This window comes from Maylandia zebra, linkage group LG17, assembly GCF_041146795.1.
Source record: "Maylandia zebra isolate NMK-2024a linkage group LG17, Mzebra_GT3a, whole genome shotgun sequence".
NCBI lineage: Eukaryota > Metazoa > Chordata > Actinopteri > Cichliformes > Cichlidae > Maylandia > Maylandia zebra.
The window spans coordinates 3,959,128-3,972,512 of NC_135183.1; the positions used below are offsets into that span (position 1 = coordinate 3,959,128).

The 13,385-nt window shown below is 39.8% G+C and overlaps 1 long non-coding RNA gene across 6 annotated transcripts; it reads left to right on the top strand.

The window, feature by feature from the left end:
* Window positions 1-731: 731 nt before the first annotated feature.
* LOC143413246 (uncharacterized) lies at window positions 732-9,225 on the top strand. 6 transcript variants are annotated; one of them, XR_013093869.1, is made up of 8 exons: window positions 732-870; window positions 2,390-2,536; window positions 5,131-5,216; window positions 5,351-5,440; window positions 5,730-5,816; window positions 5,891-5,919; window positions 6,077-6,121; window positions 7,848-9,225. It is a non-coding gene; the product is annotated as an uncharacterized LOC143413246 (long non-coding RNA). The 6 variants fall into 6 exon arrangements; XR_013093868.1 differs by having other exon boundaries at window positions 754-2,536; XR_013093871.1 differs by lacking the exon at window positions 2,390-2,536 and having other exon boundaries at window positions 754-870.
* Window positions 9,226-13,385: the final 4,160 nt, after the last annotated feature.

The window sequence follows — 13,385 nt, forward strand, 5'->3', positions numbered from 1 at the left end:
TGATTTTTGTTATGTTTAAAAACTATAGTGTCACCGTCTGCCTGAGAAATATTCTGCTACAAGTGGGCTTTGGTATTGTTTTTCTCTCCTTTTCTCTCCCTCTATCGCCTGGGCGGAGGCCATTGTGGGCTCCCGCCTTTGGCCTACATACCTGGGAGATGGTGAACACCTGCGTCTCATTAACCAGCCTCTACTTACGGGAAGAAGTTAGACTGCTCTTTGCTGGATTGTTGCTTGACTCATGTTAGTGAAGTCCTGGCTAGGACACTAGTAATCTAGTTCTCTTGGATTTTGACTCTTGTGCTAACACGTCGTTTCCCTGTGTACAGACACCCTGGACCTGCCCTTGTTCCTTACAGAAATTCTGGTACGAGAGAGGAGTGAGAGACTGGTGAGACGCCAAGAGAGACAGAAGGAGAGTGAGTGTGTTCCCCCTGCTTTTCCCTGCAGATTCCCTGGAGACCTGATCCCTGCACCCTTGTCTATAGCACTTTGACACTGTCGCACATTTAACTTGGTCTAACACAGGGCCATATAGGTTTTTCCCCTCTTAATAATAAACAACTTCATTTAGGAATTGCATTTTGTGTTTATTTGTGTCATCTTTGTTTAATATTTAAATGTATTCATCAATTTCAGAGAAAGCTCACATACTCAATACCAACAAGAAGAAAGAAAGAACTACAAATGACTAAAGTTGCAGTGAGGAAGTGAGATCTGACTAATGACAGGAAGTAAAAAGAGTCATCAGTTCAGAGACTGTGACGGTTGAGATCGACAACAAGAAAGACGTGAGGCAGAGAAGCACGATGGATGAATTCAGATGGATTCAAATGTTTTTATCTCTGATGCTGATGATTCTGATTCCAGGTAAGGATACAGGAAACATTTTATTAGCAACAAAACTAAATATTATCAGTATTACTATGGTCAATAAACTTTACAGTAAATAAGAAAGCTGAGCATGTACTGTTGTTTTAGGGAAATATGGGACATGTTTACAGACCCGAGTCTAAAATCTTCGCTCTGATTGTAAAACTGCTGCATTCTAATTTATCTTTCATATTTCTCATCAATCTTCTCAACAGTATCTGAAACAGAAATATCCATTTTTATGAAAGTTGGAGATGACGTCACTCTGCCTTGTCTAAATGTGATAGATGAGCAGAATAACTGTGACAGTACTGAATGGACCTTTGTTTCAAGACACAAAACAACAGTAGAGCTGATCACACTTGGACAGACAAAGTCAAATCAGACAGACTGAGTGTTACAGCGAACTGTTCTCTGGTTATTAAGAAGCTCACATTTGAGGAAGTTGGTCTTTATTCATGCCTACAGTACAAATTAGGAGAAATACAAACTCTAAACGCTCTGGTTCATCTGTCTCAGGTTAATCTTTTTATTATTAGTCATTGGGAAGCACCTACAAAGAAATCCGTCACAATGAGAACCTGTTCAAACCATTTGATTTTGTGACCAAAGGTGCTGGTGTAATGACTTGTAATTGTGACAGCCCTGACACTTTGATATAAGTACTTGCTTTTGATGAATATATTATCTGTTTTGATTAAGGGACTTGCTTTTGAAGCATTGACTACTTATTTTGAGCAACTGACTTTTCTTTTTGATGAGGTGACTCACTTTTGCGAGTTATCCACCATGTTTTGCAGTTTGCACCAATTGTTTTGAGAAGAGCCTTAGTAGTGGTGCAGAGATCAATTCTGTTGTGAGAAATGCACCAAAGCAACTGAGAAAAACTGTAAACTGCTCTGTGGTGACATATGGACAGTGTCATCACACCGTGAATTGGCTGATTAAACGTCAAGATATGAACAAAGATGACAAAGAAATACTGACCTCACAGACTGACTGCTCCACTACTGTGACCCTTTGGAAGTCTCACTATATCTATCCATCAAGATATGAGAAAATGAAGTGTGACGTGACTGATGCTAACACAGGAAGTGTGCAGCTGTTTACCTTTAGCTGTCAGACCTCAGATGAGGAAACAGGTGAGCTCACGATCAGCTGTTTAAAACAACTAAAAATAGCTAAAATATTAATTAGATGTATTTCAGGTGTTTGGGCAAAATAGCTTTTGTTGTGTTTATAATTTTGGGGCGATCGTGGCTCAAGAGTTGGCAGTTTGTCTTGTAATCGGAAGGTTGCCGGTTTGAGCCCCGGCTCCGACAGTCTCGGTCGTTGTGTCCTTGGGCAAGACACTTCACCTGTTGCCTACTGGTGGTGGTCAGAGGGCCCGGTGGCGCCAGTGTCCGGCAGCCTCGCCTCTGTCAGCTTGTGGGGATAGGTTAATTGATTAATCCAAAGTGCCCATAGGTGTGAATGTGAGCACGAATGATGTCTTTGTGTGTTGGCCCTGCGACAGACTGGCGACCTGTCCAGGGTGTACCCCGCCTCTCGCCCTATGACAGCTGGGAGAGGCTCCAGCACCCCCCGCGACCCTAAGAAGGATAAGTGGAAGCGAACGGACGGATGGATGGATGGAAGGGGAGACCTTGGCAGTACAATAATGGTAACATTTAACAATTTCAACCTAACACTCAAAAACACAAAAGAAAAGAAAACTAAGAACTAATGGAAAGAATATAACTGAAACCACAGGTAATAATAAACACAATGCCAATTTATTTGTCTCACAATCTGATACATTTGGTTTTGGGTTTTTTGCTTGTTTTTCACAGGTACATTATGATAAAGATGATGTTTCAATAAAGTATGAAAGCACTGGAGGCTCTGGTGTTTCTGTCAGATACCACTGATCCACAACATCAGCTCAGCAGAAAAAAACTGCTGTTGTATTATCAGTATAATCTTATCTAGTTTAATAGATTTAATCCTATTGTTACGGCTCTGGCCATCTTTTGAATCACAGTGGCTGGATTTTGCTGGCAGCTGCTGATTGGTTCCATCATCAAGTGGCTGTTTTAAAAATCCTCTCCAGCAGTCTCCCCGGCAGTAGCTGACAGCAGCAGCAGGCCCGTCCTTGGCCTCCAAACCATCTATGACAGATCTGGGTGTGTGATTTCAGAGAACTGCCAAGTTTTGTATTTAGTGTGTTGATACTTTGACTTTTAACTAAGCACTGAAGCAGAAAGAGAGAACTGCCTTATTATTTTCTATCATTTTTTTCCCTTGTTTATTCAATTAGTGAGTTGGGGGTAGCGCTCGGCTTTTGTTTGTTTTAGATTTCTAAATGACCGTTATGGGTTTTGTAGCATGAGTTTATTGACCATTAAATACCATTAAATCTGTATCAGTTTCTTCCTTCTTATTGCTTACAATAATGTCATCTGGAGATAAAATGTTTTTCTATTCATTTGTTATCTGCCCACAACTAGTTTTGCTCTAAATGAATGCCTGGCTCATTAGGTGTTTGTCTGGTCTCTAGATTTATTTGTCTTTTTTCATTTCCTATTTTATTTTGGTTAGTTTTCTTTCATTTCTTGGTAGCTTTACTAACACCTTTGCCAACTCTGCCGTGATTGCCTTGAGCTGGGTGTATTTACCTTCACCGGTTTCTGCCTCCCAATTTGTGTCTTGTCTTCCCTTTGCCCTTTTTAGTTTACTGCCTTTGCTGTGATAGTTTCCCTAACTAATCTTATCTTCCTTGCGTCAAGCTGGATTTTGATTTTGGGTGTCCTGTTTTTACTGTTCTTATTTTGTATTTAGCCAAAAGAAAAAAATCCACTGTGTAACTTGAATAATACCGACAGGCCTGTGACTGAAACACTGGTTATCACAAATAAGGTGTTCGTGATATATTTGTTGAATTTAATTTGCTGAACTCTAGGGTTTTAAACACTAGAGCACATTGATGAGCATATTAATATATTATATATAACATATTAATGAGCATACTTATTTACCAATTTCACAGATTATTGTTAAATGCTACTGCTGATAACCCCTGAACCACAGCCTCTATTCTCACCACTTACCGTTTTCTGTCAGAAACCAAGAGTGTCGCTACGAACCCAAAACATTTGGGGGCCTTACCTTCCCTTAATTTGTTTAGATTTTCACTTGTAACAGCAGATTCTTAAAAAAACAGTAAAATGAGCACACCACATTGTAACGAACACACTTCCTCTCCACCTCATCAGGGGGAAATTACTTAAGATTAACGGTGAGGAACTGTTGGGTTTCACTCCAATAGCATTATCTGCTATATTTCCTGTACCTGCAGTTGTAAAATCAATTCATCTCACTTATGTTGGTTAAGGAGTTGAGTCTGACACATTAACTGTCATGCACCTTCTGATTTAAAATATTTAAAAAAGGGGAGCTGCATTATTCCAAAAAATATCTCACATTCGACTTCTTTATTCATTATTTTCTTTTCAATGTCAAACACATCAATGTCACAAATCAACTGTGAGAATGACAAAAATATGAACCTGCCAAGTCTTCATATAAATTTCCTTTAGAAAAAATGTTTCAGAAAAGCTGATTTACTCCAGCTGTGTAACATTATCATCAACATAAATGAGAGACGACTAAAAATTGCTAAATTTGTGGTGAAACATGACAAATGACAGGAAGTACAAACCGTCCTGAAGGGTCATCAGTTCAGAGACTGTGACAGTTGAGACTGAGAACAAGAACGAAGTGAGACAGAGAAGCAGAATGGATGAATTCAGATGGATTCAAATGTTTTTATGTCTGATGCTGATGATTCAGATTGTAGGTAAGGATAGAGGAAACATTTTTATAGCAGTGAAATAATAATCGTATCAATATTATTACAATCACTTACCAATAACATGAATAAGACGGCTGAGCATGATCTGCTGTTTCAGGGAAGCATGTTTATAAAGTTGTTTCTAAATTGATTTTCACTCTTATTGTAAAAAGTGCTGTATTCTAATGTTTTTTTAATTGGTTTTCTTCAATGAAGATTGTTGATGACGTCATTCAGCCTCGTCTAAATGTGATGACCAGAATAACTGTGATGGTACTAAATGTTTTTTTATTTCAAGAAACTAACAGCACAGCTGATCAACCTTCGACAGATCGGTGAAAAGGCCACAACTAAACCAGACAGATTGATTATTGAGGTGAAATGTTCTCTCTCTGTTATAAAGTATTACCCTATTTACTGAGCAGGATACAACACAGTGAAGTGTGAGGTGACTGATACAGACACAGGAAGAGTGCAGCCATTTACCTTCAGCCCTCAGGTGAGGAAACAGGTGAGCTCACGATCAACTGTTTAAGATGACCTCAAATATTAGTTTGATAGATTTTACATTTTTAAGATCTTTTTTTCATTAACAACTTGTGAAATAATGACACACTTTTTGGTTTGCTTTTGTCATTTATTCAGCTGAAGCAAACACAACAAAGGAACCAGCGAGAAAAACTGAAAGCAGCACAAAATCAGAACCAAACACAATCAGCAATCCTTCAAAATCACGTAAGATTATGATGATTAAGCAGGAAAAACACGTTTTCTTTTAGAGTTTTAAGGAGAGTTCATACTTTAGTTTACATCTTTTTTCCTAATGAATATTATTTACATTTTGATGACAGAAAATCACTTACCTATCCTATAGGAAACTTAAGATGTAACATTTGATATGATGGTGTGGTTTTGGCAGGAAACATTGTTCACTTGAGTATCATGGCTGTTAAATGGTGTGAAACGTTTTTCAAACATTAACATGCAAAAATGTTTCAAATTTGTTTTGTCTGCTTTATCGCAGCTATTTCGTGGTACATCAATGGAGCTATTGGTTTGGTCGCACTGCTGATAACAGCTGTGTGTCTCATCATAAGGAAAAGAATGAAAGGTGAGAACATTTACAGATACAACATTTGTAAGTTGTTCTATGAATGTTAGAGTTGACTGTTTTTGTCTTTCCAGGAAACAAAATGCAGAAGAATGAAAATCCTGTGAGTTTTGAAACATATAATTAAATATTCCTATATCTGCCACTAAAAAGACAATTAAATAAACCGCTCATCTTTGAGGGAGTGTTAACAAGAACTAAACTGCCTTCATAGAAATGCTTTTCCACCAGATGTAACCGCACTATTGTCTGTTTTTCAGGGACTGAGTTCAAACCCTGCAGAGACTCAAACCAATCAGAACTCGGTGAGATCACCCACTACACCCAGAGTTAAAAACACTTCTTCTTATTCTCTAAAAAATTGTAAATGCATGACACTAACTGAAAAAGCATCCAAAAGATAAGAAAGTTAGGCCAAAAATAAAATCAGTAGACCACACCATGAATCGTAAAACCTGAAGTAAGAGGTCAAAACACAAATGCAATATCTTGAGACACCATTTCTGAGAAATTAAAGTGATGAATGAAGAGTTGTTTATGTTGCATTACAGTGAGACATATTTTCAAGGATAGCTGTTGGCAAAGTAGGATCCAAGTGCAGAACTCAAATCCATGTTAAACTTAAAAAGCAGCTTTATTGCTGACCTTAGCAGGCCAAAATGCAAAACACAAAATAATTCAGGCAACACTAAAAATCTGGAAGTCACAAACTAGCCTCTAAGGAACATAGAACATAACAAAGAACAGAAGCAAACTGGGGCTTTAAATACACATGAGGAGATTAGGCCATAGTGGAGACTAGGAACTCAGTTGTACGGTGGCCCTGAGAGGCCACTGCAACTTAAGAAAACACCAGCAATAAGAAAAATGCTGCAAAAGCACACAAAACACAACGAAAAGAGGAAAAACGACAACGGATATAGGAAAAAACAGATTTCCAAAAGCACAACGTGTTTCTGGGGAGACAATAACCCGACGGACCAGTTGCAGGAACCAAAATATGCTAAGAATTGCGCTGGGAGACACTTAAAAGAAGTGGAGGATTTATCGGTTTTGTGAGGAAAGAAAAGATGAGTGGTATATGTGTTAGCCTAACTATTAGCCTAAAAATCCATCATCAGTATTATATGAATCATGATAAAACACACCTAGCATGTTTTGCGTCCCTGCAACTGGTCCGTCGGGTTATTGTCTCCCCAGAAACACTTCCCTTTGCTTTTGGAAATCTGTTTTTTCCTATTTCTGTTTTCGTTTTTCCTATTTACGTTTTTTTTCCTATGTCTGTTACCATTTTTCTTATTTCTATTTTGTTTTGTGTGTTTTGCAGTGTTTTTTTTTAATTGGTAAATGGACTGATTCTTATATAGCAATTTTCTACTCTCCCAGTGCTTTGACTACTGTAGGGGCACTGTAGGGGTGGCTGTAGCTCAGGTGGCAGAGCAGGTCAGCCACTAATCAGAAGGACGGTGGTTCAATCCCAGGCTGCCTCCTGGCTGCATGCCAAATATCCTTGGGCAAGATACTAACCCCATGTTTGCCTACTGGTGGTGGTCAGAGGGCCCGGTGGCGCCAGTGTCCGGCAGCCTCGCCTCTGTCAGTGCGCCCCAGGGTGGCTGTGGCTACAATGTAGCTTGCCATCGCCAGTGTGTGAATGTGTGTGTGAATGGGTGAATGACTGAATGTAGTGTGAAGCGCTTTGGGGTCCTTAGGGACTAGAAAAGCGCTATACAAATGCAGGCCATTTAAACAACATGCCTCATTCACCCATTCATACAAGCACTTCTAAAGGTATAGGTCAATTGAAAAATCTAAATTGCCTATAGGTGTGAATGCAGGAGTGAATGTGAGCGCGAATGGTTGTCTGTCTCTGTGTGTTGGCCCTGCGACAGACTGGCGACCTGTCCAGGGTGAACCCCGCCTCTCGCCTTATGACAGCTGGGATAGGCTCCAGCACCCCCGCGACACTAAAAAGGATAAGTGGATGGATGGATATTACTGAGGAGTCAGCATGTTTTTCTCTTCATTGTTTAGGTGGATCCTGAAGTTTCCTATGTCACCATCAGCAACACCTAGAAAACCAAGATAAGGTGTTTTGTTTAGTGATATGTTTGTTTGTTTGTTATTATTTTATCTATATATCAGACAGCTTTTTTCAGGTTCGTGTTGATGATGAAATGATGCAGTGACTTCTGCTCTACTGTCAATTTTAAAATAACATAGTTCAAGCTGTTGAAAAAAAAGAATTTGCATTTAATGGAAAGACAATTCTTGAATATTGTTTATGGGTCCAACAGATTTAAAGAAACACCAGTTTTTGGGACAGTGCCCAGCTACATTATAATACACTTATTTTTCCTTTTTTTAAATGAAAATATAATTGGTACTAGGAGTTCTTTGCTATGGATATGAGCAGTTGCTCTAAGAGAAGGCTGGATAGAAAACATACAACTAAAACTATTGCTATTGCTAGACTATTGAACAGCACACAGGATTCAGTGCCATGGTCCTAGAGTTTTGAGTTGTATTTGAGTTTCAAATTTGTGTTCTGAAGATCTTCCTTAGCTTCTATTTTTATTATTTATTACCTGTTTTTACTGTTCATCTTATTTTGAATTTTTCCTCTGTCAAAAGAAAAGAAATCCAAAGTATTGAAAGGAATCTATGCTCTTTATTTTGTTCTCATTTTTATGATGATGGGTAGGTTGACAGTTGAGGTCAGGCAGGAGTCTCTGGTCTATTATGTTTGTGGACAACATTAAGAAACAGGTGAAAGATGGCCTGTAGCGGTGGAGGAGTGTTCTGGAGAGAAGTTGTGTGAATGAGAGGGAGACAGGTTTAACAGAGATGCTGCAGGGAGTAGAGGTAATATAGGTGGAGAAATTCAAATACCTGAGGTCAATGAGCCAAAGCAACATTTATGATGTTATTATCATTGTGTAACCACATCATTTCTTTAGGGATTAATACATTTTTCTGATTCTGATTATGTTTTGTTTTTGTCGTCCAGCCACTGATCAGCAACATCAACTCAGCAGAGAAAACTGCTGTTATATTATCAATGTCATCTCATCTGGTTTTATAGGTAAATATAAACTAGATGAGAACTTTAAAGCAATGTTAATAGTTTTTGAGTTTCACGCTGTTGTTATTTTAATCTGATAGAAGATGTGTATTCAAGTCTTAATCCTCTCTTATAATATGACTGTTGTTAAATGCCTTTAATGCCTTTATAGTTTGTGTAAGTGAAATATGTGCAGTGTCAAAAGTCCAGTATGAGTTTTATAACATGTCTTTCATGATGATTAAATAGAATCTGAATCAATATCTTGAATATTCTTTTTTATAGTAATGTAATCTGGAAAATATGCATTTCTATTAATTTGGTGAAATTCTATTTTTGCAGAACAAATTTTAAACTCTCACAGTTTATGTCTGAGCACTTTTTTGTGTATTATTCCTTTTGTCCGCCAGAGGTCCTCAGTTTTCCAGTATTTGCACAGTCACCTGTTAGAGACTTAGAAACTTAGACTTAGAGCTTTTTATTGTCATTGTGCAGTTTCTTGCACAGCGAAATTGGGTAGCTGAACCACAAAGGTGCTAAAGTAAGAAGAGAAACCAATATACAACGAAGGCGGAAAATAAATAAATAATTAAATAAATAGAATAAAATAAAAAACAGTGTATATGTATACATATGTGAGTGGAACTATATACATGGTGTATGTGTAGGAAACATTGAAACAGACTGGGACCAAAATAATTGCACATAAGCCAAAAATATTGCACAGAACATGGAAAGACTGAGATATTGCACATAGATGATCAACAGCAGTGTCAGGGTGGATGTGTTGGGGAAGTCTTTACACACTCTTAGTTTGCATTAAGAGTTCTGACAGCCCACGAGAAGAAGTTGTTCTTTAGTCTGTTGGTTTTGCACCTGATGGATCTGAGCCTTTTTCCAGAGGGCAGGATGTTGAAGAGGTGGTGGTTAGGATGGAGGTGGTCCTTTATAATTGCCCTGGCTCTGGAGAGACATCTTGAGCTGGCAATTAAGTCCAGGGAGGGGAGTGGACAGCCGATCACCTTCTCTGCAGTTCTGATGACCCTCTGTAGTCTCTTCTTGTCAGCTGTTGTGCAACCAGCGTACCACACAGGGATGGCGTGCACCAGCACACTCTCTATAGTGGCACGGTAGAAGGACACTAGGAGGTCAGTCTGCAGCCTGTTCCATCTCAGCACCCTCAAGAAATGGAGGCGCTGCTGGGCTTTCTTCACTAGAGCTCCACATAGTCACCTTTTATGGAGAGGGGAGGAGGGTCAGTTCTTGTTTTGCGGAAGTCCATGACCACTTCCTTGGTTTTCTTGGTGTTTAGCGTGAGGTTATTGTAGTTACACCATTCTGACAGTCGCTGGACCTCATCCCTGTAGGCGGTGTCATCATCGTTGGTGATGAGCCCCATTAGAGTGGTGTCGTCTGCAAATTTGATGATGATGTTGCAGGGGTGCGTAGGGGTGCAGTCGCTGGTGTAGATGGGGTATAATAATGGACTCAGCACACATCCCTGTGGTGAGCCAGTGCTGAGTGACAGGGTGGATGATTGCTGGGTGCCAACCTTGACTGACTGTGAACGGTCTGTGAGGAAGTTTTTGATCCATGCACATGTGGAGGGGGGGAGTCCAAGTTTACCAGCTTGTCTATAAGAATGTCTTGGATGATAGTATTGAGCTGAAATCAACGAAGAGCATCCTTACTGATGTCCCAGGATTCTCCAGGTGATGCAGAGCGGAGTGGAGAGCAGTGGAAATTGCATCCTCTGTGGACCTATTTGCCTTGTAGGCAAACTGGTGGGGGTCGAAGCTGGGTGGGAGGCAGTCCTTTATGTGTTTTAGGACCAGCTTCTCAAAGCACTTTGCAACCACTGGAGTCAGTGCGATGGGTCTGTAGTCACTGAGGCTACTGATGGTGGTGGACTTGGGGACTGGGACTATTGTTGACAATTTCAGGCAGTGAGGGACAGAGGCATGTGTCAGGGAGAGGTTGAATAGTCTGGTGAACACAGGAGCCAGCTGGTCGGCGCAGGCTTTGAGCACTCTACCAGCAGCTTTAATGACACCACTCCCAAGACTTGTCTCAATTTTCAATTTTGTGCCTCCTCATCTCAGAATCAGAATCAGAATCAGAATGGGTTTTATTGCCAAATGTTGAGCAGGTTTACAACATTAGGAAATTGCTGCGGTGCTTCAGTGCAAACATGCTGTCATAAATTGCGCTTAAATAGACATGAAAAAAATAAAAGTAAGAATAAGAATTCAAAGTGCTACGTAGAAAGATATATGCATGAGATATACATGAGATATATACATGAGAATAAGAATTCAAAGTGCTACGTAGAAAGATATATACATGAGTGCAGGTGGTGATCAGTGCCAAAACATGGAATCATGCAGTGAACACAGCGTAGGGTCATGAGTTAGTGGCGGGGACAGTCGTACGTTTATTGTTCATGTGTCCAACAGCAGAGGGGAAGAAACTGTTCTTATGGCGAGAGGTTCTGGTGCGAATGGACCGGAGCCTCCTGCCTGAGGGGAGCAGGTCAAACAGACTGTATCCAGGGTGAGAAGGGTCAGCTGAGATCCGAGCTGCACTCCGCAGTGTCCTGGAGGTGTGCAGGTCTCCTGTGTCCTCCTGCTCGTGAGCTGCAAATCATTTTCAGTAAACCAAGTAAACCATGTTAAAGGATGTTTTAACTCAGAGGAAAGAGAGGAGAGGAGACTTGCTGCAGGAGTTACAATCAAGGATGCACAGATGTGTCCTTTGCAGAAACCTTTGCTTCACAACCCTGGTACACATCTTCTGCTTGCTTGGTCACAATTTCTGTTTTAAATATATCAATAAAACACCAACAGATAGTTTGAGTCTGTCCTGCCTCCTTCCTGCTCTCCTCACACAACTGTGAAAGACTGAACACAAACTCTCTAAACCCTTAAACCGATTTCATACTGTCAGCGTTCAACAATTGTGATAATAGTTTGTGTTTCTGATGTTTAACTGTCCGTTATTATAAAGTCAAACCTCATGAGCTCTGCTGCTGTTGTAGCCACACTCTCACCAAAACACTTTCAGTTCTCAGAAACGTCTTCAGTTCAACAATGAGGAAGAGGAGCGTCTCAGACCTGCTTTATGTTCTGTAGCTGCAGCTGTGTAATCAAATGATCTATTAGACATCAAAAGTCCAACTGTGGTGGCGGAGGTGTTTGACCCTTCAACAGAACCTTGTTATGTGCTTTCATTTTCTTACATTTTAAAGAAAGAGAAGCTGCATTAATAGAAACATTTATCTTAAACTTCACACATTCAACTTCCTCAGTCGTCTGTTTATTTTCAGGGAGTGAAACACATGAAGCTTAAGTTCAGCCTTCACGAGTACAATGAGGAAGACTTATAATCACACTTCTGTCTACTTCCTGGGTGTTTAGTGGCCAGAGCTTTTCATCACTTCCACTTTCGAACACTGTCCAGCTGATTGCTGACATCACTGGTCAAGTCCAATCGTCTTTCTCCCGGCCTTCTTCAAGACAATCAGCCTCCACTTCATGTACTTTAAATCTCCCTGCTCATCTTTCAATCTCCCTTCCAGACATGTTACTCAGCGCTCCATCCAATTCTCCATCTTAACCACCACCATGTCTGGACTGTGGGGGGTCCTGCCTAAATTCTTTCATCAGCTGGAATCCAATCAGCCGTGAAGGCCATCAGAGTCCAATCACCAAATAGCTTGACTGGATTCTGTTTATCAGTTAATCATCTTCAATTCATCCTAACAATCAGTATTTAAATCACTGTCAGTCTGTCACAAATGCTCTGTGGGAATAGACACAAAGTGCACCTGCTGAATGTGATTTCTCATTACAATAAATTATGTTTATAAAAATCATGAATTTCAGACACATGAAAAGCTGACATACTCAACCTATGAAACATTATCATCAGCAAAAATAACAACTGGATCCCTAAAGCTGTGATGAGGAAGTGACATCTCACTGATGACAGGAAGTACAAACAGTCTTACAGAGTCAACAGTTCAGAGGGTGTGACAGTCGAGATCAAGAACAAGAAAGAAGTGAGACAGAGAAGCACGATGGATGAATTCAGATGGATTCAAATGTTTTCATGTCTGATGCTCATGATTCAGATCGCAGGTAAGAATACAGGAAACACTTAAATAGCAGTCAAACTAAATATTGTTCATATTATTACAGTCAACAACCTTTACAGTAAATAAGAGAGCTGAGCATGCTCTGTTTATGAACTTGTGTCTAAAATATCTTCACTCTAACTGTAAAAGTGCTGTATTCTAATGTCTATCATATTTCTCTTCAATCTTCTCAACAGTATCTGTAACTGAAGCCTCCATGTTTATGAAAGTTGGAGATGACGTCACTCTGCCTTGTGTGAATGTGATAGATGAGCAGAATAACTGTGATGGGACTACGTAGAGCTGATCACACTTGGACAGATTGGTGAACAAGCTAAAACTAAATCAGACAGACTGAGTGTTACAGTGAACT